Source organism: Danio rerio, chromosome 6, assembly GCF_049306965.1.
Source record: "Danio rerio strain Tuebingen ecotype United States chromosome 6, GRCz12tu, whole genome shotgun sequence".
Taxonomy (NCBI): domain Eukaryota; kingdom Metazoa; phylum Chordata; class Actinopteri; order Cypriniformes; family Danionidae; genus Danio; species Danio rerio.
The window spans coordinates 17,847,750-17,872,654 of NC_133181.1; the positions used below are offsets into that span (position 1 = coordinate 17,847,750).

General features: G+C 40.3%; 2 long non-coding RNA genes across 5 annotated transcripts; both read right to left on the minus strand.

Moving 5' to 3' along the window:
- Window positions 1-1,028: 1,028 nt before the first annotated feature.
- Window positions 1,029-5,741, minus strand: LOC137495936 (uncharacterized). Of its 2 annotated transcripts, XR_012407790.1 has the most exons (8): window positions 5,241-5,326; window positions 4,890-5,129; window positions 4,565-4,651; window positions 3,186-3,279; window positions 3,024-3,093; window positions 2,881-2,947; window positions 1,861-1,975; window positions 1,029-1,649 (listed from the first exon to the last, which is right to left on the minus strand). It is a non-coding gene; the product is annotated as an uncharacterized lncRNA (long non-coding RNA). The 2 variants fall into 2 exon arrangements; XR_012407791.1 differs by lacking the exons at window positions 1,029-1,649; window positions 1,861-1,975; window positions 2,881-2,947; ... (1 more) ...; window positions 3,186-3,279; window positions 4,565-4,651 and adding an exon at window positions 5,425-5,741 and having other exon boundaries at window positions 4,750-5,129; window positions 5,241-5,332.
- Window positions 5,742-9,879: 4,138 nt separating this feature from the next.
- On the minus strand, window positions 9,880-15,082 carry LOC137489962 (uncharacterized). 3 transcript variants are annotated; one of them, XR_011009313.2, is made up of 9 exons: window positions 14,352-15,082; window positions 14,193-14,259; window positions 14,063-14,116; window positions 13,824-13,986; window positions 13,271-13,328; window positions 12,985-13,158; window positions 12,393-12,483; window positions 12,235-12,304; window positions 9,880-12,090 (listed from the first exon to the last, which is right to left on the minus strand). It is a non-coding gene; the product is annotated as an uncharacterized lncRNA (long non-coding RNA). The 3 variants fall into 3 exon arrangements; XR_012407789.1 differs by having other exon boundaries at window positions 11,827-12,108; window positions 12,393-12,467; window positions 13,854-13,986; window positions 14,352-14,533; XR_012407788.1 differs by having other exon boundaries at window positions 11,859-12,075; window positions 12,393-12,467; window positions 14,352-14,991.
- Between the last annotated feature and the right edge of the window lie 9,823 nt (window positions 15,083-24,905).

Genomic DNA, 24,905 nt, shown 5'->3' on the forward strand with positions numbered 1-24,905 from the left:
TATATGCTATAACAGATTATTTTTACACACAATATAGGCAGTGCAACAGGTAACAATTTAGCTTTTGAGCAAGAAAGCACAGCACATCGTGGCATGATGGAGAGATTATAAGTCTATTATTATTATTAGACATTTGTCTGGGCATTAGGGACGGGGAGTCGACTCCTCGACTCTCAATGAACCTAGTACTGAAATCGACTTCAGGACAGGAATATGAGAGTTGAGTCTGTTTTTTTCAAATCCTCCTGAATGAAGCTGTTTTAAGCTGCAGTTATAATGCTCATTCTCGAGCACGATGAACTCTGAAGGCAATTATAAATTTAGTGCTGCAGAGAAAGTTTGCTTTCACTTTTAAATACCTATGAAACACAACTTTGTGCAATTTGGTTTTAAAGATGATCTGCCTGCGATGTCAAGTTTGCTGTGTTATCAATACAATTTAGCTCTAATATTTGGGCTATTCTTCTTGTTTATTTTGTAAATAACTACAAATTAAATACATTAAAATTAAAATACAATTAATAACAAACGAAATTCATTTCAAAAAGAGGATTTTTAAATACAAATAGAGACAAGGCTTAGTTCAAAAACAGCTCTGACTCACTCCTTTTCTTCCGGCGTATGCTGTCCCATAAACAAACCCTTATTTAACTACAATGAACAAATTGCACAAAACAAACAGTGATATTTAAAAGTAAAGTAATAGGCTGTTTAAAAGAACACATAAAAAAATCTAATTTACAAGAGAGAGCAATATGATATGTTTTGAGGCACAGCTGATTTTATTTATTATTTTAGGTTTGTTATGAATTTTGTGTAGGGGGTTAATATTTAATCGGTCATTAAATCAAATTGAAATCTAGCTATATTGTTTATTGATCAGTTAGAGCAGGCATGTCCAAGCTCGGTCCTGGAGGGGCAGTGTCCTCCAATGTTTAGTTCCAACCCCAATCAGACTGTAGGGATAGTTTACAGTTTAACCCAAAGAATGACCAGTCTGGTAAATGAAGAAGAGCCGGAGTCAGAGATTTAAATAAATAAATCAAGTTTACTGAAGATAGTTTGCAGTTTCATCCGCAGAACCCAGCTTCAACACTCGCAATGAGTTCCTAGGCCACTCTGCTTACAATCACCAATCAATAACAATTATACTCTCACATAACGTCATTAACTGCGTCATACATAAAGGTGTTCTAACCTGATTGGTTAAAACACAGATAGACTAGGAACATTTCCACGTGAGGTTCGTGCGTACAATTCTGAACAATATCTAAGCATAAACGTCAGACACCCTTTAGACTGATTAGAGCTGACTCCAGACCTGTGAAACGGATCAACAATCAAATAGAACACACACACTTTAAGTATAATCTGTTTCTTATCCAAGGCTGAGTGTACCGTCCGCCGTCTTTATCAAAACTGATTAAAAACTGGTATAATCTACATTCAGGCAGTTATATTCTTACTACACAAAGTCTATCTTGAATAAAAAGTAGAATCACTTTAAAAGATTTAACCGTAAAACTATAGCAAAATCACTTTAGACATTTTAGACAGTATTAACTCCTAGAAATAACAATAGAAACAGTTGCTTCCAGTCCTCAGTTCCACTCAAGATCTCCATGACCTCTGATCTAGCTTGCTGGCTCCTGAAAATAGGTATAAAGAGACTGGCAAATGCACTGAACATTCTTATATTAAGCAATGTGTTAACTTATTCATTAATTAAAATCAATTCACAGTTAAATATTGAGAAACAGGATGATGAAAACGATAAACGTTGGTCCATGATGAGATGGACTGGAAAGCAGAAATCCGAATCCTTCAAGACACACCTGGGCTAGCTAATCAAGCTCTTACCAGGCTTTCTAGAAACATCTTTGCAGGTGTGTTGAGGCAAGTTGGAGCTAAAATCTGCAGGACACCGGCCCTCCAGGACCGAGTTTGGACACCCCTGAGTTAGAGCATCTGTTGCCTTTAAAACAAATATAGTACTAAACAACCTCAGACTGTTCACTACTCCAGATTATTTTGTTCACTCATACTCTGTATTCATGTATCAAACATTTATATTAAGAAGATATTAAGGGTATTTCATGATTTTTATTTAAGCGTTGTTTGGGCTCAATTGGGGTGTTTTTTAATTTGTTATTGAACTGCTGCTACACATCTTTTCATTAAATATTTTGATAATAAATTGGGGTTTTAACTTTCTGTCTCAAAGATTGCAGTTTAATTTTCTAAATTAAAAAAAGTATAGGCTGATTATTATTTTATTTTGACTGCAGAGGATTTAAAATGCTGATTTTGTCTGACCACAGGAGAACTGCTTGTATAAAGAACGATATGATACAGCATGTTTAATCCTTGCGCTATTTTAAGTGAATGTAAAAGGTGTTGATTCTTGAGCCGATTCCACCGACTCCAAAATTAAGAGTCGAGAATAGCTGTCGACCCCGAAAAACCCAGAACCGAACCACCGCATAATTTAATAATCTAATATTAGTAAAAAAAAAAAGCGTAATTTTTGACAAAGAGAGTGATGTGCTCCATCGGTCAGGATAACCTTAACATCTTGTGTGCTGTGGCGCAGTTTTCATATTTTGTACTTTGCACACATTTAAGATTTGAGGTGGGCTAAAAAATTAGCCAAAGATTCTCCTCATGTGTTCACAGCAACCGGATTTCATTATCGGTTAGGTTTTTAAAACTCCTATAGTCTGAGCCCAGCTCAAGCCCACCACCGCCCCCCTTCCTCTTAAACATCTTTCGGTGATAGGTGATACCTGACCAGCAGTTTCTTATCATTGCTGAGATGTGATTCCCTAAATTCTCTACTCCACTCTGTAAAAGACAAAGAAAACATCAACAGAGCTCTACCTGCTTGTTCAATACTATCTATCCGTTCGTCCGTCCGTCCATCCAAAGAAAATACCCGACTATCACTCTGTGAAAATATAAATATGTAAATTAAAATGTTTGATGAAGTTAATTTGATTCAACTTAAAAATGTAAGGCTGTACCTAATTTATTATGATGCACTTGTGATTACTGAGGTGTGTTTTCCTGTTTTTCCACATGCTCCGTACAAATCTGCCAAAGAGAAAGATATCAGGTCTATAATTAATCTCAATAAATTTCTTTGGAAACTAACTCCATTTTTCAGTCTGTTCAAGCAGTTCTACCTCTTTGCCGAGCTCCAGGTCTTCCAGTTTATCTCCACTGTTCCCCTTGTTAGTCTCAGGGGTAAAGCTCTACTGGGCCACGAGCCCCCCTCAACTGCACCCCACCCAAAAAAAAACATTTATTTACCCATATATAAATAGCTATACTGAATATTTTTAATTAAAATTTGAATTATATTATAAATAAAACTATTATTATTATTTAATATTTGTATTATAATAATACTTTGTTCTCTAAATAATTAACATAATTAAATCATTCCAGTTGTGTCTTTACATTTGATTGATTTAAGATACTTTTGCTGCCACAAAGAAGACATCTTTCCAACTATCTGGAGCTGTAGTTAGAAACATTGTTCCTGACTGTGTTCTATTCTCAGTTATTCCCCCTATGCCCTATTCATTTAGAACATTTTAACATTCAAAGTTGCAATTATTAAAAAATAAAAAAAATATTAAAGTCATCTCTCTTAGGTGTAATTTGCTTTCAAACTATTTTTACAGTTCAGTTTTCGTGATCTTACAGATCTTACAGTTTACAACTGTGCTCCCTTCGCAGTGCACTTTGAAAACATTGATGTCATTTTGTACACAGCCTCATGGTGAAAGCTATAGGTGACCTATTATTTAAAAGCGGAATTTATGTTACGTCTCCAAAGCTTGTGAAAACAAAAAGCATACGGTAATTCTTTTCATTTATATTGGGTCATTTATTAAGTATCTGTACTGTATATGACATAGGCCTGCCAGTTAGAACTTTCTAAAGTGGTTTACATGTGTTAAATTGTAAAAGTAGACTTAAAAAAATAATAATAAATAAATAAATATCCTACTTAATAATAATAAGAATCATCATCACCATCATCATCATTAATATTATTATTAAAGTAGCATTTTTTAATTTCTAATAAATAATTAATATTACATTTCATTTTATAATAAATAGCCTTTATTATTTATTTATTTTTATGATTTATATGATATTAGAATACGTGTTAGCTTTTGTAAGTGATATGTTTTAGAATAGAATGTGTAATGTTTAACTTCTCAATAATATTAGTAAACAAACATTAGCCCTGTTTGTGTCATTTACATATATTTCAGTTATTATAGAAAGCGAGTGCATATTTTTACCAAATCTAATATTGAATGCTATTGTAAATGCGTGTGCGTGTATAATTTGCACAAATAAATTAAGTTTCTTTTCTCTAAAGAAGTAGTTTAGAGCATCATTACGGGCATTTTATCATAATTATAACTAATCTGGTTTAAGCGATAAATCTGCGACAGAGAAACTACAGGTTTTGGAAAACACTCGTCACTACATCATTCTTTTCTCAAACGATGCATCAGACTTTTATAGTTTAGCCGTGAGTTACTTCGTTGTTTGGGAAACGCAGCCCAGACCATCAGTTTCCAGTCATGCTGAGGTGCGAGTCCCATTTCTCCACAGGCCCCAGTCTAATCTGCAAAAGACAAAAACAAGACTAACAAAGCTCTACTTGCTGGATGATCTGCATCAATAAACCAAACGTTCTCCAGTGTTCCTCAGATAAATATTCACCATTTTGCTTGTGAGTCTGACTCTTCTGCCTGTTGAAGTTGTAAATAACAGCCACAGACAATACATATATCTAACAATCTATGCCCACCACCACCCCCTTCCACTTGGAAGGACATCCATCCATGCACCCATTCATCTGCCTTTAAAGGATATTCCTGACCATCAGTGTCCATTGCTGAGGTGTGTGATTCCTATTTGTCTCCACATGCTGCACTCCAGCCTGGAAAAGATAAAGACACAACTAACAGAGCTCTACATGCTTGCTGAACTCCAGAAATGCATAAACTGTTAACCAGCGGTTTTCAGACAAATTTCCACAGATGCTCTTGTGAGTCTCCTTCTTCTGTCTGTTGTGTGTCCATTACAGGAAAAAGAAACACCTGCCGCAAACAAGACATTTATCTGGCTTAAAGAGATTCCAGACAATCATCTAGTATGTACAAATGAAAGTATATGATTTTAAATGTTTTATAAAGTTAATTTGATTCAACCTAAAAAAGTGTAAGTCTGTATCTAATTTATTACGATGCACTTGTCATTACTAAGGTGCGTTTCCCTGTTCCTCCACATGCTCCATGCCAACCTGTCAAAGAGAAAGATATCAGGTCGTTATTTTATCTCAATGGATTTCTTTGAAAGCAAACTCCAATTTTCAGTCTGTTCAAGCAGTTCTACCTGCTTCCTGAGCTCCAGGTCTTGCAGTAAATCTCCACCATTCCGCTTGTGAGTCTCCTTCTTCTGCTCCACTCCAATCTGCAAACAAACAAAGACAGCCCCAAGTGCACAGTCCACACTTCTTTTAAACGGTTAAATAAGAGCATCATCCGTGAATTTAAAGTGAACTTAATCTTTTTAAAATAAAAGAATATTGTCAGCGCAATAGCCTTGTGGTCAATGCGCTGACATATGCTGCAGTAGCACAATAGGGCGTCGCGAGTTCGAAACCCAGCTCAAAGACAATTCCCAACCCTACACCCTTCTCTCTCTCCCACTTCGTTTCCTGTCTCATTACTGTCCTATCTAATAAAGGCAAAAAAGCCGAAAAAAAAAGAATATTTCAGTGTGAACACACTACTTACACCATTTACACTACAAAATGGCATAGAATAGTGTACAAGTATGTGATTTGGAACGCACCCATAGACAGTACTGACAGAGCCCTACCTGCTGTTCTCCAGCATTTTCTAGATAAATGTCCACCGATGCTCTTTTGAGTCTCCCTCTTCTGCCTGCCCTCCATTAGCTGAAAAAGGAAAAACCTGACACAGACAAGGCCTAACTATCTATCTATACCAGTGGTTCTCAAAGTGTGGTACTCAGGCTTTCTTCTAGAGGTGCACGGAGGAATCACAGAATAATAATTAAAAATATATTATATATATTAAAAAAAAAAAGTATATATATATATAAAAAAAAATATAACGCCCTTTTACCCTTTGATGCGTATGATAACACAGATATGATCAGCATTGGTTGTTCCCTGTACTGTATGATCACACTGTTATGATTAGTATGTTTAGTGCATCATGTCATCAGATGCTAAGATTGAAAAAAACTGTGGAGCTCTCGAGCAGATCCGCACTAGTGAAGTGCTTTTCAGTTACTGCAAACTCAGGAGTTTCTACAAGCTGCATCATTGGTGAAATAATTATCACAAACGTGTTAAAGTGTTCATAGTTGTGTAAAATAATGTGTGTTTTCGATGTATAGCCGATACATATTTCGATATATATTTGTTTTGTAAATAGCCTAGCGGTGTGGCTTTTGATTTAGTTTGTTAAATGGTGCAGGTCGCAGAACAGATTAAAGCCAATTTTACCATGTTTGAACCTTGAAAAAACACAAAATGGAAGTTTGTGCACAGACGGAGCACCTGCAAACCTTACCCAAGTCGACCTGAAAAACGGTGGTCGGATGCACAGTTTACACAAACTCCGCGGTTTACTTATGATATGATCTCAATTCCACCAAATCATGGAAATGCTGCATGTATGAATTGATAAATCACCTATGAATTGGTCAGTGTATTTATACTATCACTCACTCACTCACTTTTCTGAAACACATACTGTAAATGACGCGCTGTAAGCAGATCTAATCTCTAATTTAAATTGTAAATGTGAATCATATAATTCAAATACAAGTTAATGTTTAGGGCCCTATCATACACCCGGCGCAATGTGGTGCAAGGCGCGGCGCAAAAGTCTTTTGCTAGTTTCAGCTTGGCGCAAGAGTGGTTTTGAGGCGTTGCGATACGCTGTTTGAATAGCAAATGCATTTGCGCTCATTTGTGCGCCCATAGGCGTTCTGGTCTAAAAAGGAAGGTGTTCTCAGGCGCACTGCTGGCGCGTTGCTATTTTGCGAAACTAAAATAGATTTTTCATTAGACCAATACAAACCCGGTCTAAACTCCAGCGCAGAGTTGCACCTCGCTTACACACTGCTTAATACGCACAAGAGAGCAATAGGCAAATCTTTACATATGAAAAAAATTAAATATTAGGGATATAGAATATAATAAGAATAGATATAGGATATAAATTTAAAGGATTAAAATATTACAAAACATATTATTTTCTAGCCTACATGAATATGAAAAATCACTGCTTTTATGTCTTCATCTCGGGAGGCTTTTTCAGTTCATTTATAACAATTTGCTTTTGTATAATGTTATTATTATTAGCAGTATTATTTATTATCTCCATATTTATATTTGTTTTATGAAATACAAGCTTAGATTTGCCCACCTGTCAGGTTTTAGACCATATGGGGCACAGCATGTGTATTAGGATATAACTCAGGTTTTTGTACACACTTCGTTATTATTGTTCATTTATTTGTTTGCTGGAAATTAGAACTGAATTTAGAAATAGTTTTGAAACAAATATTTGCGCTTAACAAACAAAATTAATTATTTATAGGCTAATTGATGTCTGTGCGTAAAGGTTTCCCTATCTAAGAGCGAAAGTGAAAGTAGATCGATTATCTCTCATTCTCATGCAGTAGATGCTCTGTTTAACAGTTTTCTGTTTAAAAAAACTGTTAACTGTTTGCTAGTGAAATGCTTTCCACTTAGACTTACTTTACGTCCTGTAAATAGCGAATGCGCTTATGGCGCGACGCAGCTGGCTCTTAAAGGGAATGGGAGATGAGACTCTAATTGGTTTATTCTCAAAACACACCTATAACTCTTAAGAAAATAAACTCAACCCTTGAAAGTGGATTTTCCCATCTTTAAATTAGCAAAAATGTGTTCTGACACGCCCTGAAAGCGTTTGCGCCCTGCGTTTTGCGCTCTGCGCATGGACCGTCAAAATAGAGCCCTTAGATTTAAAGAGAGAGACCGGGGATAGTTGTAACACTTACAATCTCTACAACAAGGAACTAGTTACAAATCAGCTGATTCACTTCACACATGCTCATTTTAGTTCTCATACCACATATGAAAAAGTCCTGTGACAGACACAGCAGATATTAGACAGAAAAACTACACTTCAGCTAAGATTAGCTAATTAATTATTTTTAAGATATCATTGCCTGATTTGTAGTTAAACCCATGTAATCTGTGTGTCTGATTGTGGATATACTTAATCCACATTGTTGGTGATAATGTTTTAGCTGTTAGCTGTAGGAGAACAGATTCATGGCCACATAATGCTGGGTCAGTTGAAACAACAAAAGCTAGTAACTTGCTAGTCACATCAGTGAAATGTTACCACCAACCCCAAGCAGATTTAAAACTGTATTTATATGATTTAATTTCAGTATTGCTATAGCTTATAAAAGAGAAAGTCAAAAGTAGTTTGAGTTCAGTGTTTGACCTCTGTGGGCTCATGAAGCCTGCAAACACAAATAGTGTTCAATTGTTGAAGCTGATGCACATTTGCACATTTCATTCAGCTTTGTAACACAGAGACACACAAACTATACTGAAAGCTCAATGCTGAATAAAAAGCTTTCGAATCCATTTTTATGTCATAATTTTCATTTTATAATGTTACAACTAACCCAGACTGTGGGCTGAATTGTAACATTTCACTCCTCCTGTTTGAGGGCTTACTCACACTATGTACAGTTGCCTTGAACCGGGCCGAAGCAAACTTGTCCCCCCTCCCGTCTCACCCGACGGCCCGCACTCACATCGCATTTGGGACTGAGCATGCTTACGTCATCAATGATGCACAGTTCAGTAAGAAGCGCTCTCACTCAGCACAGTGGAAATTTCTTTAGTTATATCGTTTTCAAAAGTTCACACTTAGCTGATGACTGATTATAAGCAAGTTTAGCATGCTGTCCCGGGAGAGAGACCTGAGCTCAAAAGGTCCTTGAGCCCTGGGCTCCCTCCCGTTTGCCTCTCCCCTTGATATGAGCTGATGACTAAAATAAATGCTATGAAGAGATATGCTGCTGGATGAGAGTTTGACTGTAGTGCTAAATTTAGATTGATCAATTCACTTGACAATTGGACACCGGAGAACCCAGGGAAAACCCACGCGAGCACGGGAAGAACATGCAAACTATTAGGGATGCACCGATATGGATTTTTTGGCCGATACCGATAACCGATAATACTTCAGACTTGGAGGCCGATAGCCGATATATATAGGCCGATAATTATACATTTCAAAATGTTATATTTTTACACAGCAAACTTCATAAAAGCTGAAACTCCGCTCTTTTGAACTGAATAGCCTATACTCAAAGCAAAAAAGCTATGATTTCAAAAGTATATATTCAATTATATATAATCTATATTCACGATTTCACACAAATCAGCATGCAAAAAATATATTATTTCATTTTCTTCATAGCAAATTAACATGCAAATTGACTGTTGCATAAAATTAAAAAGGTTAAATAACAAAATAGGATTTAATTAACAAGCAAGTTAAATATATTTTAAATAAGATGAAATTTAAAGAGTTAAGGACTAAAACCAGCTCAAATGTTCTTGAATAAAACGGGTTACAGTAATGTACATGTGTACAAATATGTCATGTCCGAAAACGCCTTTTTTTAGAGGTGTTTTGACAGTTCAGAGCCACAGTACAAGTGATAAGCTAGATACAGAATGTATTATTTTTAAAAATGCGACATAAATTCATCCTATTTGGCGTTTTAGATTCTTTTGAACACATGTAGTATCAACGCTTGCGTTCGTTCTTGCTGTCAATCGCGGGGAAAATGATCGATGGATTTTGATACAAACCTGATCATTGAGCTCAGATGACTTTATGGCAAACACAGAGCAGAATATAAAGACAGAACGTGTGGCCCGTATGCTGGATTCAGTGACCGGTGCACCTATGCTCTCCCCTGTTGATCTGTGAAGGCTCAAGATCTATGTGTGTGTGTGAAGGCTGTCAGATCTATGTGTGTGCGCTCGTGCGGTGAAAGCTCTCGCGCGCTTGTTATAATCAATATGAATATTCTGATCAACACATGGGAAACGCGTTGATAACAAATAATTATATTAGACTAAAAACTTTCCGTAAAGTTTTTGTTTAGCGCGTCACGTGTGCAGGTCAGTTTGGTGTGTGTGTGTATGTGTGTTTGTGTGTGTGAAGCGAAGAGGGAGAGACAGAAAAGAGGAGTGCTTTTTTCGGGTCCTCATTCATTCACCGGCTGCAACTAAAAGAATTAACCCTGAAACTAATATTATTCGGCCTTGGAGTAATAAGTAAATCTCCCTGCTATCTCTAACACAACAAATAGACTGAGCAGGAAAGACTTTCATATGTAATATTTTTTCCTGAGGCGATTTGAAGCAAAATACACAATGACACTCAATCAAACATATCTACAATGATAAGGATAACGGTTACTTACTGAGTTATTAACGCACAGCAATACCACGTGAGGAAAGGACGGACTTTGAAGGAATAATCAGTGTGAGGAGAGATCCATGAACAAATCTGAACATGTTTCGCCCACGCATGCACAGCAACAATTACGTAATTTATCGGCTTAATTTAGACATCGGATCGATAACAATAATCTTAAAAATAGCATTTATCGGCCAATAACGATATGGCTTCCGATATATTGTGCATCCCTACAAACTATGCACAGAAATAACAGCCGGCCTGTTAAAGGACTAGAACCGGTGACGCTCTTGCTGTGAGGCTACAGTGCTAACCACTGGGCCACCGTGCCACTCTATGAAGGGAAAGCTGGAGAGGTAGGGGTGGAAGGGGGGATTCTTCAAATTGAAGATGACTGTAGTGAGAAACCCTGGCTCTTTACAGTGGGTTAGGATTGCTGTGATTGGTGGATCATACATACTAATGCAGAACCAGCCGTGTTCAATCAAAATCACGTGATCCTCTCGAAATTAGTTTATAAATAAACTTCACGTAAATCATTTGGGATGCGGTGACACGCAGTTAATTATTTCGCCGAACAGATCAGCCACTTTTGACGCTCATAAACAATTATAAAGTCATCGCGCTGCAGGAATTAAGAGGTTTGCTACAGGTGCAGCTGTCATGCAGTAAGAGGTTTGCGTCTTTAATAATCTACGACAGTTTGCATTCATTGAACAGTATGAATGATTAATAAATCCATATAAAACAGTTCCTTAAACGTCACGTCTCGTCTTCAGTTTATTGGCACACCTTTTTCAACCAGGCCAGGGCCGGCCAAGTGAACTGCACTTGAGCCAGATTCGGAGCACTCACACTTCTCAAACGTTATGGGCCTGGGCACGGTTCGGATAGCATAGTGTGAGTATGCCCTGAAACTAAAAAGTGTTCATATTTACTGTTTACGCTGCAAAAATAACTTATTTGCAGTTTAATAGCAGAAACTTGTAACTCAAGATCTCAAAGATATATAGAAAAATATAATAGAAGTAAAACTATCCACCGGTCTCCCCCATACAAATATATCATAGGTACATGCAACTTATATTTCAAAATGTATCAATAATAATTTATAATACTTATGCTCTTGTGAGTATCTCTCTTCCGCCTGTTGAGGATTCATTACCTACAATGTAAATAACAGCCACAGACAAAATATCTATCTAACAATCTATACCCACCACCACCCCCTTCCACTTGGAAGGACATCTATCCATGCACCCATACTTCTGCATTAAAAGGATATTCTTGACCATCAGTGTCCAGTCACCACTGAGGTGTGTGATTCCTATTTGTCTCCACATGCTCCACTCCAGTCTGTAAAAGATAAAGACACGACTAACAGAGCTCTACATGCTTGCTGAACTCCAGCAATGCACAAGCTGCTCTTCAGCGTTCTTCAGATAAATCTCCACTGATGCTCTTGTGAGTCTCCTTCTTCTGTCTATTGTGTGCCCATTACCTGAAAAAGAAACACCTGTGGCAGACAAGACATCTATCTAACTATTTACTGTATCTGAAGGAAATAACTGATCATCACTTAGTCTTTACAAATTAAAGTATATAATTTAAAAATGTTTTATTAAGTTAATTTGATTCAACTAAAAATGTAAGTCTGTACCTAATTTATTACGATGTACTTGTCAATACTGATGTGTGGTTCGCTGTTTCTCCACATGCTCCATGCCAACCTATCAACGAGAAAGATATCAGGTCTTTAATCGCAATACATTTCTTTGGAAACAAACTCCATTGTTTAGTCTGTTTAAGCAGTTCTACCTGCTTCCTGAGCTCCAGATTTTCAAGTATATCTCCACCGTTCTCCTTGTGAGTCTACTTCTGCTCCACTTCAACCTACAAATGACAAAAGCTGCGTCCCAAATGGCACGCTATACACTATGAACTTATACACTATGTACTTATGCACTTACACACTCAATAGCATAGTATATGAATGTAGTGTCACAAATAGAACACAATCGGTTATTTACTAACCGCAAATTCAGCTGTCGTGCATTGAGAAGTTTGCGTATTTAATAAACTACGGCAGTTTGCGTTCACTGAACAGTAAGAATGATTAATAAATCCATATGAAACAGTCCCTTAAAAGTCACGTGTTGCTTTCAGTTTCGGGCTTTGGCGCGTTTTGCACTCACACTACAAGTTAACCGCGCCAAAGCCCAAGTGAACCGCGCTCAGGCCCACCTCTTCCAACCGGACCAGGGCCGGCCAAGTGAACCGTGCTTGAGCCTGATTCAGCGCACTCACACTTCTCAAACGATCCGGGAAACGAGCCTGGGCACGGTACGGATGGCATAGTGTGAGTAGGCCCTTAGTGAAACAAATGACCAAACTGTCAAATAATACTTGCCATGAGTATAATCACTTTCACCATCAGGAAGCAGCATAATCACTCTTGTTGGAGAATTTTGCTTTCTTAATCCAAAATAAAGTAATCAAACTTAAGCTCCTGATAGCTCCACTGATGCTCTTGTGAGTCTCCCTCTTCTGCCTGCTCTCTCTCCATTACCTGAAAAAGAAAAACCTGACAAAGACAAGGCCTAATTACTATCTACAACAAGCAGCATTCCTTCATCTTGGAAGGACGTCCATCGATTCACACGTCCACCTAATTTAAAAAAAATTAAATTCCTGACCATTCAGTCGTTGCTGAGGTGTGTGATTCCTTCTTTTCTCCATGTGGTGCCATCTTATCTGTAAAATACAATAGAAAGATGTCAAGTCATTCATTAATCTAATACCATTCTTTGGAAGTTTCATCTACCATTGTCTCCAGTCTGGTTCTGTTTTAAAACTAACAAATAATATTTCACACCTATAAGTAAATACTCTACTAGATGACAATCTATAAACTTAGAAGAGATAAATGTGCTACAATAATTAGTAAAACTGTAAATAAAACAAATAACAATCAAAAGCTACAAATGTTGAACAGGCCGACAGTATAAATTACTAATAAATAATACAACAGCCAGACAATCTATCTGACAACAGAAGTGCAGTAATATTCAATGTGTTAACGCTGACAGCATACAAATAAATTAGAACAGATCAATTTATCCGATCATATAACAAATAACAATCTGCAAATGTTAAGTTAGATAGCAATATACAATTGAATCATACAAACAAACAAAAATATTGTATCTATTTCTGTCTATCTGAAGGAAATATCTGACAACCACTTACTGCCCCATTAAGACCAGGTTTTCCACTCACTGAAGCACCACAAGCACATCTCCTGTGAGTTCCAGTGTCTCTCCTAGTGAGGTGTCTCCTGGTTCCTCGTCTAGTCTTCATCCTGTTTGCTGTCTGTGGTATCCAGTTGCCTATTGGTCTCCAGTCTCCAAGCCTGCATAATCAAATATCCAATTCAGGTTAATGGACTTATTATCTGCATCAATATATTATCACCTGCTTATACTCACCTGACGTCCTGTTATATTACTGAACTGAATGTCGTCCCTTCTGTGACACTTACTCTGTAAAAATGTAATTGTATAAGTTTGAAATGTTTTATAAAGTTCAGTTGACTCAACTTAAAGTTTAAGGCTGTACCTAATTTATTATGATACACTTGTCATTACAGTGTGTTTCCCTGTTCCTTCACATGCTCCATGCCAACCTGTCAAAGAGAAAGATATCAGGTCTTTAACTAATCTTAATACATTTCTTTTGAAACTAACTCCATTGTTTAGTCTGTTCAAGCAGCACTACCTGCTTCATGAGCTCCAGGTCTTCAAGTATATCTCCACTGTTCTCCTTCTTCTGCTCCACTCCAATCTGCAAATAAACAAAGACAGCCCCAACAAAACCCCAACTGCTGTTCTTCAGCATTTTTTAGAGAAATCTCCACCGATGCTCTTGTGAGTCTCCCTCTTTTGCCTGCTCTTTAATACCTGAAAAAAGGAAAAACCTGACACAGACAAGGCCTAAACACCCATCTATACCAGTGGTTCTTAAAGTGTTGTACGCGGGTTTCCTTCTAGTGGTATGCAGAGAAATCACTGAATAATAATTAAAAATATATGAATGCCCTTTTACCCTTTGATGCAAACGATAACAGATGTGATCAGCATTGGCTGTTCCCTGTTCTGTACGATCACACTGTTATGATTAGTATGTTTAGTGCATCATGTCATCAGATGCTAAGAATCTAAAAAAACTGTGGATGGCTTAAGCAGATACATGTTAGAGAGGTGCTTTTACAGACCAGTCCTGTTGGCATTTCAGTTACTGCAGTGCAAACTCAGGAGAATTATTGGTAAAATAATAGAGTGGAGGAACTATGACATCAATTTGTATGCAAAAACCCGGAAGCGAATTAGCATTTTAGCAGTTCCAGTTCCCTCGTCCCAAAGTCAATGGTTTTTTTAATGGGGTTTCAGTAAAATCGGTTAAATAAGGTTCGTGGCCAACACAAACTCAAAATACTTTCACATTTTGTTCTACGACATAGAACACATCAGTTACAGCACACTCTTGAATTTTTAAATTGGTTATGCTTCTTTAAAAAGACGGTTGCTATCAAGTTGCTAATTGGGACTACAGGCGGTGTTAAGAGTATGGAATTACTTACCTGTTTGCGTTGTCTTTGTGTGTTTGGAGCACGTGGGTTTGTTTTGACAGCTGGCCACGTGCTTCTTGTCCGCGTGCTTTTTGTTTCCCCGCCTTAGAGACCTGGTAATCAATTTGCGATCCTCTCCTTCACCTGTTGCTGCTTGATTTCTCCCCTATTTAGTCTCCTCTCGTCTCTTGTCTTTCGTCAGTCCGTTTTGCATGCTCGTGAGGCTTGTACGTTAATATCTATTGTGAGTAATCTGTCTTGTCGTGTCCTGTTTCCCCAGACTCCATGCTCCTACTTGTTTTGGTTTCGTTTTTTCTCTCCCTCCTTTATTTTGATATTTTGTCCTGTCATCCGGATCGCTGTGGTTTGGTCTGGCTGTCCCATTCTCGCTGCTGAATCTCCACCAAGGGAGAACGCCCAGCAGTACCCCGTAAGGCTCTTCTTCTCCGGTGCTGGCCGAGCGTTTGGTATTGCTCAATCGCCCCCTGGGGGTAATATCCGGAACTCACCTGATTCTTTTCATCTCTCCTTCTGCTGCCCAGTGAAGCCTTGGGAGCGCTCTCCTGCCATCTGGTGGTAGCGCCCGGAACTGCGCCCATTTCTGAGTCCAGCTTTTTGAGTTTTGAACTGCCTTTTGAGGATATTTTGTGTTTTTTTTGAGAAGAATAAATTTGTTTTACCTGCTATTGAATCTGTTCCCTTTCTACCCTGACAGAACGGACTGACCAAATTATGGATTCAGCAGGTGCTGAGCATGTGAGAAACGCAGTGGCACAGCAGGGCATTCTCCTTGGCCAGCACGCTACACAGTTAAATGCAGCCTCGCAGGAGGTGGAGATGTTAAGGGCCGAAGTAATCGAGCTTAATGCTCAAATTCAGGAGCTTCATGAGAATGCCCGGGGTGGCAGACAGGTGGCTATTCCTCATCTCGAACCTGAACCTCACGCCAACAACCCACCGCCCTATGACGGGGATCCTAGTCCTTGCCGGGCATTCCTCTCACAGGGCTCCCTAGTATTTGCTCTACAGCCCCGTCGCTATGTAACTGAAGAGTCAAAGGTGGCGTTTGTAATCACCCTTCTTAAGGGCAGGGCCCATGATTGGGCAACAGCAGTGTGGGATGCACGTGCCCCTTTCTGTGCCATGTTTGAGGACTTCCGTGCAGAAATGACCAAGCTGTTTGATCGATCCGCCCAGGGAGATGAAGCAGCCTCCCAACTGGCCCAGCTGAGTCAGGGAGGGCACTAGGTTACTGATTATTTTGTTCTGTTCAGAACCCTGGCAGCTGCCTGCACATGGAATGAGGCGGCTCTTCGTGCCAGATTTAGGGATGGTCTGGATGACTACATACAAGATGAGATTGCCACTCATGACCTTCCCCGAGACTTTGATGCCCTGGTGGATCTCGCTTTTCGGGTGGAGGCCCGACTGCATCGTCGCATAGACGCCCTTCAAGTGATCCTCGCACCCCATTACCTACCACCTCACCAGAGCCGATGCAATTAGGTCGTCTTCGACTGACTGTTGAGGAGAAGCGGCTTTGTCTGGCTCGAGGCCTTTGCCTGTACTGTGGGAAGCCGGGTCACAGAGCATTGCAGTGTCCTTTAAAAGCTCCAGCCCATCAGTAAACCGGGGGATTCTGGTGGGCACTCTCCCTTGTTTCGACACCCCCACACAACGCACCTGTCTCCCAGTCTCAGTCCAGTTCAATGGATTGACTCACTCTTGTCCTGCCTTGGTTGACTCTGGAGCTGAGGGAGACTTTTTGGACAGCACCACGGCCAGATCTTGGGGCATCCCAGCCATTCCTCTCTCCTCTCCCATCACTGTGCGCTCCCTTAATGGGTTTGCCATTACATCCATCACCCACTCTACCCCCTCTGTAAGTTTGATAGTCTCTGGAAATCACCGTGAGGTTATTACTTTTTATTTATTCGACTCCCCGAGTGCTCCAGTGGTATTGGGGCACCCGTGGTTAAGTAAACACAACCCTCACGTTGATTGGTCAGGGAATTCTGTGTTGTCTTGGAGTCAGTCTTGTCTTGCTGTTTGTTTTGGTCCTGCTCCGTGTCCTGGTTCTGTGTCTCATGTGTTTCAGATGGAGAGGGTGGATCTCTCTGGAGTCCCGTTGGAGTACCACGATCTTCGCCAGGTCTTCAGCAAGTCTCGAGCCACTTCCTTGCCTCCGCACCGGCCATACGATTGTGCCACGAACTCCTCCCAGGCACTTCTCCGCCAAAGGGTCGATTGTATTCCCTTTCTGCTCCTGAGAGAGAGGCCATGGACCGGTATATTCGAGAGTCTTTAGAAGCCGACCTCATCCGTCCCTCTTCCTCTCCAGCCGGGGCTGGGTTCTTCTTTGTTAAAAAGTAGGATGGTTCTCTGCGCCCTTGTATTGACTACAGAGGCCTTAATGACATTACTGTTAAGAACAGGTATCCTCTGCCTTTAATTTCTTCTGCCTTTGAGTTATTGCAGGGAGCCAAGGTCTTTAATAAACTAGACCTCCGTAATGCCTATCACCTGATCCGGATACGTGAGGGGGATGAGTGGAAGACTGCGTTCAACACACCAACGGGGCATTTTGAATACCGAGTTCTACCCTTCGAGCTCACCAATGCCCCTGCAGTCTTCCAGGCCCTGGTGAATGATGTGCTGAGAGACATGGTAAACAGATTTGTCTTTGTGTACCTTGACGATATTCTTATCTTTTCTGAGTCGGAACAGGTACACACTCAGCATGTCCGCCAGGTGCTACAGCGGCTGCTGGAAAACCAGCTGTATGTCAAAGTGGAGAAGTGCGTGTTCCACAGCAAGTCTGTTTCGTTCCTAGGGTATATTGTCTCGACGGAGGGTATTAAGGCTGATCCCGCTAAGGTAAGGGCCGTTGCCAAGTGGCCAGTCCCTGACTCTCGTAAGGCTCTGCAGCGGTTCCTTGGATTTGCCAACTTCTATAGACGGTTCATCCGGAACTTTAGCTCGGTCGCTGCACCCTTAACGGCTCTCACCTCACCTAAGGTACCGTTTATATAGCACAGTCAGGCACAGGAGGCCTTTGATGTTCTCAAGTCCCGTTTCATCACTGCTCCTGTCCTTTGTCTTCCAGATCCTAAACGGCAGTTTATCGTTGAGGTGGATGCCTCGGAGGTCGGGATAGGCGCAGTCTTATCTCAGCGGTCCTCTAAGGATGGGAAAGTGCATCCGTGTGCCTTCTCTCACCGTCTGAGCCCAGCCGAACGAAACTACGACATTGGTAACAGAGAGCTGCTGGCGGTCAGGCTGGCCCTGGGTGAGTGGCGCCACTGGTTGGAGGGGGCGGCACAACCGTTCTTGGTCTGGACAGACCACAAAAATCTAGAATATATCCGTTCAGCCAAGAGATTGAGTTCCCGTCAGGCCCGATGGGCACTTTTCTTCAGACGCTTTAATTTTTCCCTCTCGTACCGGCCTGGGTCCAAGAATATAAAACCTGATGCACTCTCCCGCCTGTTTGATGTACCAGAAGGAGAGGCTACCCCCGAAGCCATACTTCCTAGAGAGGTGGTGGTGGGAACTCTCTCCTGGGACATCGAACGGCGGGTAGAGGAGGCCGTGCGAGGAGGGGGAGCTCCAGAAGCGTGTCCAGAGGGAAGGCTATTTGTGCCAGCCAGTTTAAGATCCGAAGTACTCCAGTGGGGTCATGAGTCCAGAGTAGCCTGTCACCCAGGAGTCCGGAGATCGCTGGTCAATATCCAACAGCGATTTTGGTGGCCTTCAATGGCCCAAGATGTCAGACAGTTTGTATTGGCTTGTTTTGTATGTGCCCAGAATAAGACATCTAATAGGCCACCCATTGGTCTGTTACGTCCCCTTCCCATTCCCTCTCGACCCTGGTCACATGTGGCTCTTGATTTTATCACTGGCCTACCCCCATCGAGAGGTAACACTGTAATCTTAACAGTGGTGGACCGTTTCTCTAAAGCAGCCCATTTTATCCCTTTACCCAAACTCCCATTAGCCAAGGAGACTGCTCAGGTGGTAGTTGACCACGTCTTCCGGATTCATGGCCTTCCGGTGGATGTGGTCTCTGACAGAGGACCCCAATTTGTCTCCCGGTTTTGGAAAGAGTTCTGTAGACAGATCGGGGCCTCTACGAGTCTGTCCTCAGGTTTTCACCCCCAGACCAATGGGCAAACTGAACGAGCCAATCAGGATCTTGAGAGAAGTCTCCGCTGTCTGGTGTCTCAAAATCCGGGCTCTTGGAGCCAGCAGTTGTCTTGGATTGAATATGCCCACAACTCCCTGCCGGTAGCTTCTACAGGTATGTCCCCTTTCCAATGTTCTGTTGGTTATCAACCCCCTTTGTTCCCCGCTCAGGAACCCGATGCCGCTGTTCCGTCTGCCTTGGCCTTTGTCCGAAGGTGTCGCCACACATGGAGGAGGGCTAAGGAGGCCTTGGCCCAGGCTTACAGACGGACTAAGAGGGTGGCTGACCGCCACCGGACTCCTGCTCCCCTTTTTGTTTGTGGTCAAAAGGTTTGGCTGTCTACAAGGGACCTGCCTCTCCGTGTGCCTTCTCGCAAGCTGGCACCCAGGTTCATTGGGCCATACCGAATCACTAAAGTCTTGAGTCCAGTGGCGGTTCAGCTCAAGCTTCCTTGCACTCTTGGTCGGGTTCACCCTGTTTTTCATGTATCCAGGGTAAAGCCTGTTATCCAATCCCCACTGAACCTTGTTACTTCCCCGGCTCCACCTCCCCCTCGTCTAGTGGACGGCACTCCGGTCTATACTGTGAAGAGACTCCTTGACCGGAGACGTCGCGGTCGGGGTTTCCAATACCTCGTGGACTGGGAGGGCTATGGTGCAGAGGAGAGGTCTTGGATTCCGACACGGGACATCTTGGACTGGTCGTTAATCGTGGACTTCCATCGGCGGCGAGGTGAGCCCCTTCTGGGGCGCCAGGTGGCGCCCCTGGGAGGGGGGGGTACTGTTAAAAGTATGGAATTACTTACCTGTTTGCGTTGTCTTTGTGTGTTTGGAGCACGTGGGTTTGTTCTGACAGGTGGCCACGTGCTTCTTGTCCGCGTGCTTTTTGTTTCCCCGCCTTAGAGACCTGGTAATCAATTTGCGATCCTCTCCTTCACCTGTTGCTGCTTGATTTCTCCCCTATTTAGTCTCCTCTCGTCTCTTGTCTTTCGTCAGTCCGTTTTGCATGCTCGTGAGGCTTGTACGTTAATATCTATTGTGAGTAATCTGTCTTGTCTTGTCGTGTCCTGTTTCCCCAGACTCCAAGCTCCTGCTTGTTTTGGTTTCGGTTTTTCTCTCCCTCCTTTATTTTGCTATTTTGTCCTGTCATCCGGATCGCTGTGGTTTGGTCTGGCTGTCCCATTCTTGCTACTGAATCTCCACCAAGGGAGAACGCCCAGCAGTACCCCGTAAGGCTCTTCTCCGGTGCTGGCCGAGCGTTTGGTATTGCTCAATCGCCCCCTGGCGGTAATATCCGGAACTCACCTGATTCTTTTCATCTCACCTTCTGCTGCCCAGTGAGGCCTGGGGATCGCTCTCCTGCCATCTGGTGGTAGCGCCCGGAACTGCGCCCATTTCTGAGTCCAGCTTTTTGAGTTTTGAACGGCCTTTTGAGGATATTTTGTGTTTTTTTTGAGAAGAATAAATTTGTTTCACCTGCTATTGAATCTGTTCCCTTTCTACCCTGACAGGCGGTGTCGGAGACATTATGTCATCGAGTTGATCTGGTCTGGAGCGCAGCTCGCTCGTGATGGGCATTTGGATTTGTCTGTTATTTAGGTATTTTCATGAATAGTATTTTATAGTTTGTAGTATTATTCTAATTGGGAATTCAGATTGTGTGCAGATAATTCCTTCACTTGTAAAGGCTGTCGAGACAGATTAATTTGTTGATCATTTATTTTAATAAACAATATTATGAAGATACTGCTTACTAGTGTAGCCTGTCTCTTTCCTGCTCTCAGTAATGCAAATGTATCAATAAATGTGTAAAAATACATGCATGTTAACTGTCATTTTAATGTGATCAAGTGATTTTTCGTCAGGTTTTTCTTCTTCATCTGAACACATTTAACTCTGTCATAACAGCAATATTTACACTCCTCCATAAAATGTACAGCATGTGACTGTATGGGCTGCTTTTTAGTGCATTTCGTGACAAAAAAGGGAATATTGAATGTTGCTCTGTGTCCATGATGATGGAACTTGCAGGCATTTGATAGACTTGTTCCTCACGCCTCATTTCTGTCGTCTGTTAAGGTAAGCAGGCTGTGTGTACGCGAGCGATACACTTATTTAAATATGTCTTATGATAATACTATGTAGGCAGATTTATACAATCAGTTTTAAAACTTTTAGAACAACCGTAAAGCAACACAGATGTATTTCCCACTTAAAAACGATCCAAAAGACACATAGGTTTTTATTTGTTTATAATATATACCGTGGATTATAATATAATAAACAGAGAGATTAACTCTTTGTCATGGACATTATTTCTAAAAAATAAGCTTGAAAAGTTGCCTGTAGCAGGGTGGTGCTGACGTCACAGGCGAGCGCCCAGAGGGCAGTGTAGTCCGTTTATAGCCTAATGTTAGCTTTTCAATTCTTGTGTTTGTATTTAAGATCCAAAAGTGCTCAAAGTTGTATTTTCATGTGAGGATTATCCGGCTGGACAAAACATGTAAGTGTAATGAACAGTGTTTGAACACAGAGCTTTTTATTTGCTATCTTCGAAAAGCCTATGGGAAAATCCCATAGAGATTTTCACGAGGGAACCAGTTTTATGCAAGCAGCCGATTAGCCTACAAAGTGACGTCAAAGTTCCTCCACTCTATTATCACTAATGTTTTAACGTGTTTGTAGTAAAAAAATGCATTTATGATTTATAGCCTAAAGTCATTTGTTATGTAAATAGTCTAGCGGTGTGGCTTTCGATTTAGTTTGTTGCCTCAGATTTAAATTAATCTGGATGTGATTCAAATGGTGCGGGCCGCAGAACAGACTCAAGCCAATTTTCCATGTTTAAAGCTTGGAGAAACAGAAAAACTGAAAGTCTTTGTGTACACAGACGGAGCACCCGCGAACCTTACCCGAGTCGGCCTGAAAACGGTGGTCAATTGCACAGTTTACACAAACTCTATGGGCTCTATTTTGACGGTCCATGCGCAGAGCGCAAAACGCAGGGCGCAAATGCTTTCAGGGCAAATGCTTTCAATTCCGCTTTGCGCCGTGGCGCATGGTCTAAAAGGGTTGAGTTTATTTTCTTATTGAGTTATAGGTAAGTTTTGAGAATAAACCAATCAGAGTCTCATCTCCCATTCCCTTTAACAGCCAGCTGCGTCACGCCATAGACTCATTTGCAATTTACATGACGTAAAGTAAGTGTAAGTGGAAAAACTGAGCATTTCACAAGCAAACAGTTAACCGTTAACAGTTTTTTTAAACAGAAAACAGTTAAACAGAGCATCTACTGTGCAGAATGCGAGATAAATGATCTACTTTCACTTTCACTCTCGTGGATAAGGAAACCTTTTCGCACAGACTTCAATTAGTCTATAAATAATTAATTTTGTTTGTTAAGCGCACATATTCGTTTCAAAACTATTTCTAAATTCAGTTCTAGTTTCCAGCAAACAAATAAATGAACAATAATAACGAAGTGTGGTCAAAAACCTGAGTTATATCCTAATACACATGCTGTGCCCCATATGGTCTAAAACCTGACAGGTGGGCAAATCTAAGCTTGTTTTTAATAAAACAAATATAAATATGGAGATAATAAATAATACTGCTAATAATAATAACATTATACAAAAGCAAATTGTTATGAATGAACTGAAAAAGCCTCCCGAGATGAAGAAGGCATAAAAGCAGTGGTTTTTCATATTTATTTAGGCTAGAAAATAATATGATTTGTAATATTTTAATCCTTTATATTTATTTCCTATATCTATTCTTATTATATCCTATGTATATCCTTAATATTTAAATTTTTTCATATGTAAAGATATTTGCGTATTGCTCTACATCTTGTGTGTAGGCTATTAAGCAGTGTGTAAGCGAGGCGCAACTCTGCGCTGGAGTTTAGACCGGGTTTGTTTTGGTCTAATGAAAAATCTATTATAGTTTCTCAAAATAGCAACGTGCCAGCAGTGTGCCTCAGAACACCTTCCTTTTTAGACCAGAACGCCTATGGGTGCACATATAAGCGCAGATGCATTTGCTATTTAAACAACGTGGTGCAAAACAGCAAAACAACACTTGCGTCAAGGTGAAACTAGCAAATAACATTTGCGCCACGCCTTGCGCTGCATTGCGCCGGGTGTATGATAGGGCCCTATGTTTTACTTAAGATATGATCTCACTTCCACCAAATTATGGAAATGCTGCAAATCACGAATGAATTGGTCAAACAGTGTATTTATAATCACTAGGGATGCACTGATTCCAATACCAGTATCGGGGCGACACTTAAAATACTCATACTCATATCGTACATGAAAGGCAAATACCACGCACAGGTCCCACTCAACAGTAATTTACTACATGGATGTGATTTGTTATCCTACCTGACTTCAATGTCTTAATAATTAGCCTAATGTATTATATATTTATAGCTTAGTCCTTATAAACAATCCTTTTAAAAATACATTATTATTGAATCTATCGGCTACTGAAGAATAAACCGAACATTAAATATGATCCTTGCATAATGATCACAGCAAAATAAGCTAGCACTCATTTTAATATAAACTATAAATAAAAAAATGAAAAAAATGTTTAAGTAATGGAACATTATGTAAAAAATCTAAAGACTACAGGCTAAATAAAAGCACCTCATCAGAGCTGAACATTACTGCGGTCACTGCGCCCGTCTCAGTTTACAGCTTCTGTAAAGATCAGACAGCCTATACAGATCACACAATCTCAATAAATACCATGTAAGTGTATAAATATTTTGATAAGTATTGTTAATAGAATATTTATAACAATATGATTTTGCGTGTGATTATATCGATAGTTGCACTGAGCTCTCACGGGCACGCTCTCTCTCACCAGTGACAGTTGACATGCGCTGCATAAGGGCGCTATACACACCACGCAGCATACACTGGCGAGATGACAAGTGCTGAACTCCAAGGGACCAGTTTTACTTGTTGCCGATTTGTGTGTTGTTCCTTTTTTTAAAAGGCCTTTTATTTTTAAAATCTCTAAAGTTAATAATGGCTATCGGGTCACATAATCTCCCTCAGAGATATTTGAGCTCCATAACGTGGTGCGCAGTATGACTATTGACCAACACCGCCCTGTAAGTGTAGGCCTACAGCTCTGGTGTGTTATGAATTGCATGTTTTAAATGACAGCGAGACATGCTACATATAGTTTTTCATGTAAAATATACATTATAACCCAGAACACAGTAAAATAATATTTTTTAAATGGCTTGCCTATTGGCAGCGTATATAACCGTTAAGCTTAAATAGGCTAAACACATTTTAATTAATATTAAAACACACTAATACAAACTAGCCACCCTTTGTATAGTTTTTAGCAAACGAAAAATGCAATGAATTGTTTATTTTGGTTTTCTTTTTATCAAAATTAATATAATTATTAGGCTACACAATTTCTACATAACATTGGCTCTGATTGCGTTTTTACAGATATCCTACTGATAGACTTTTTGGGTCAAAGAC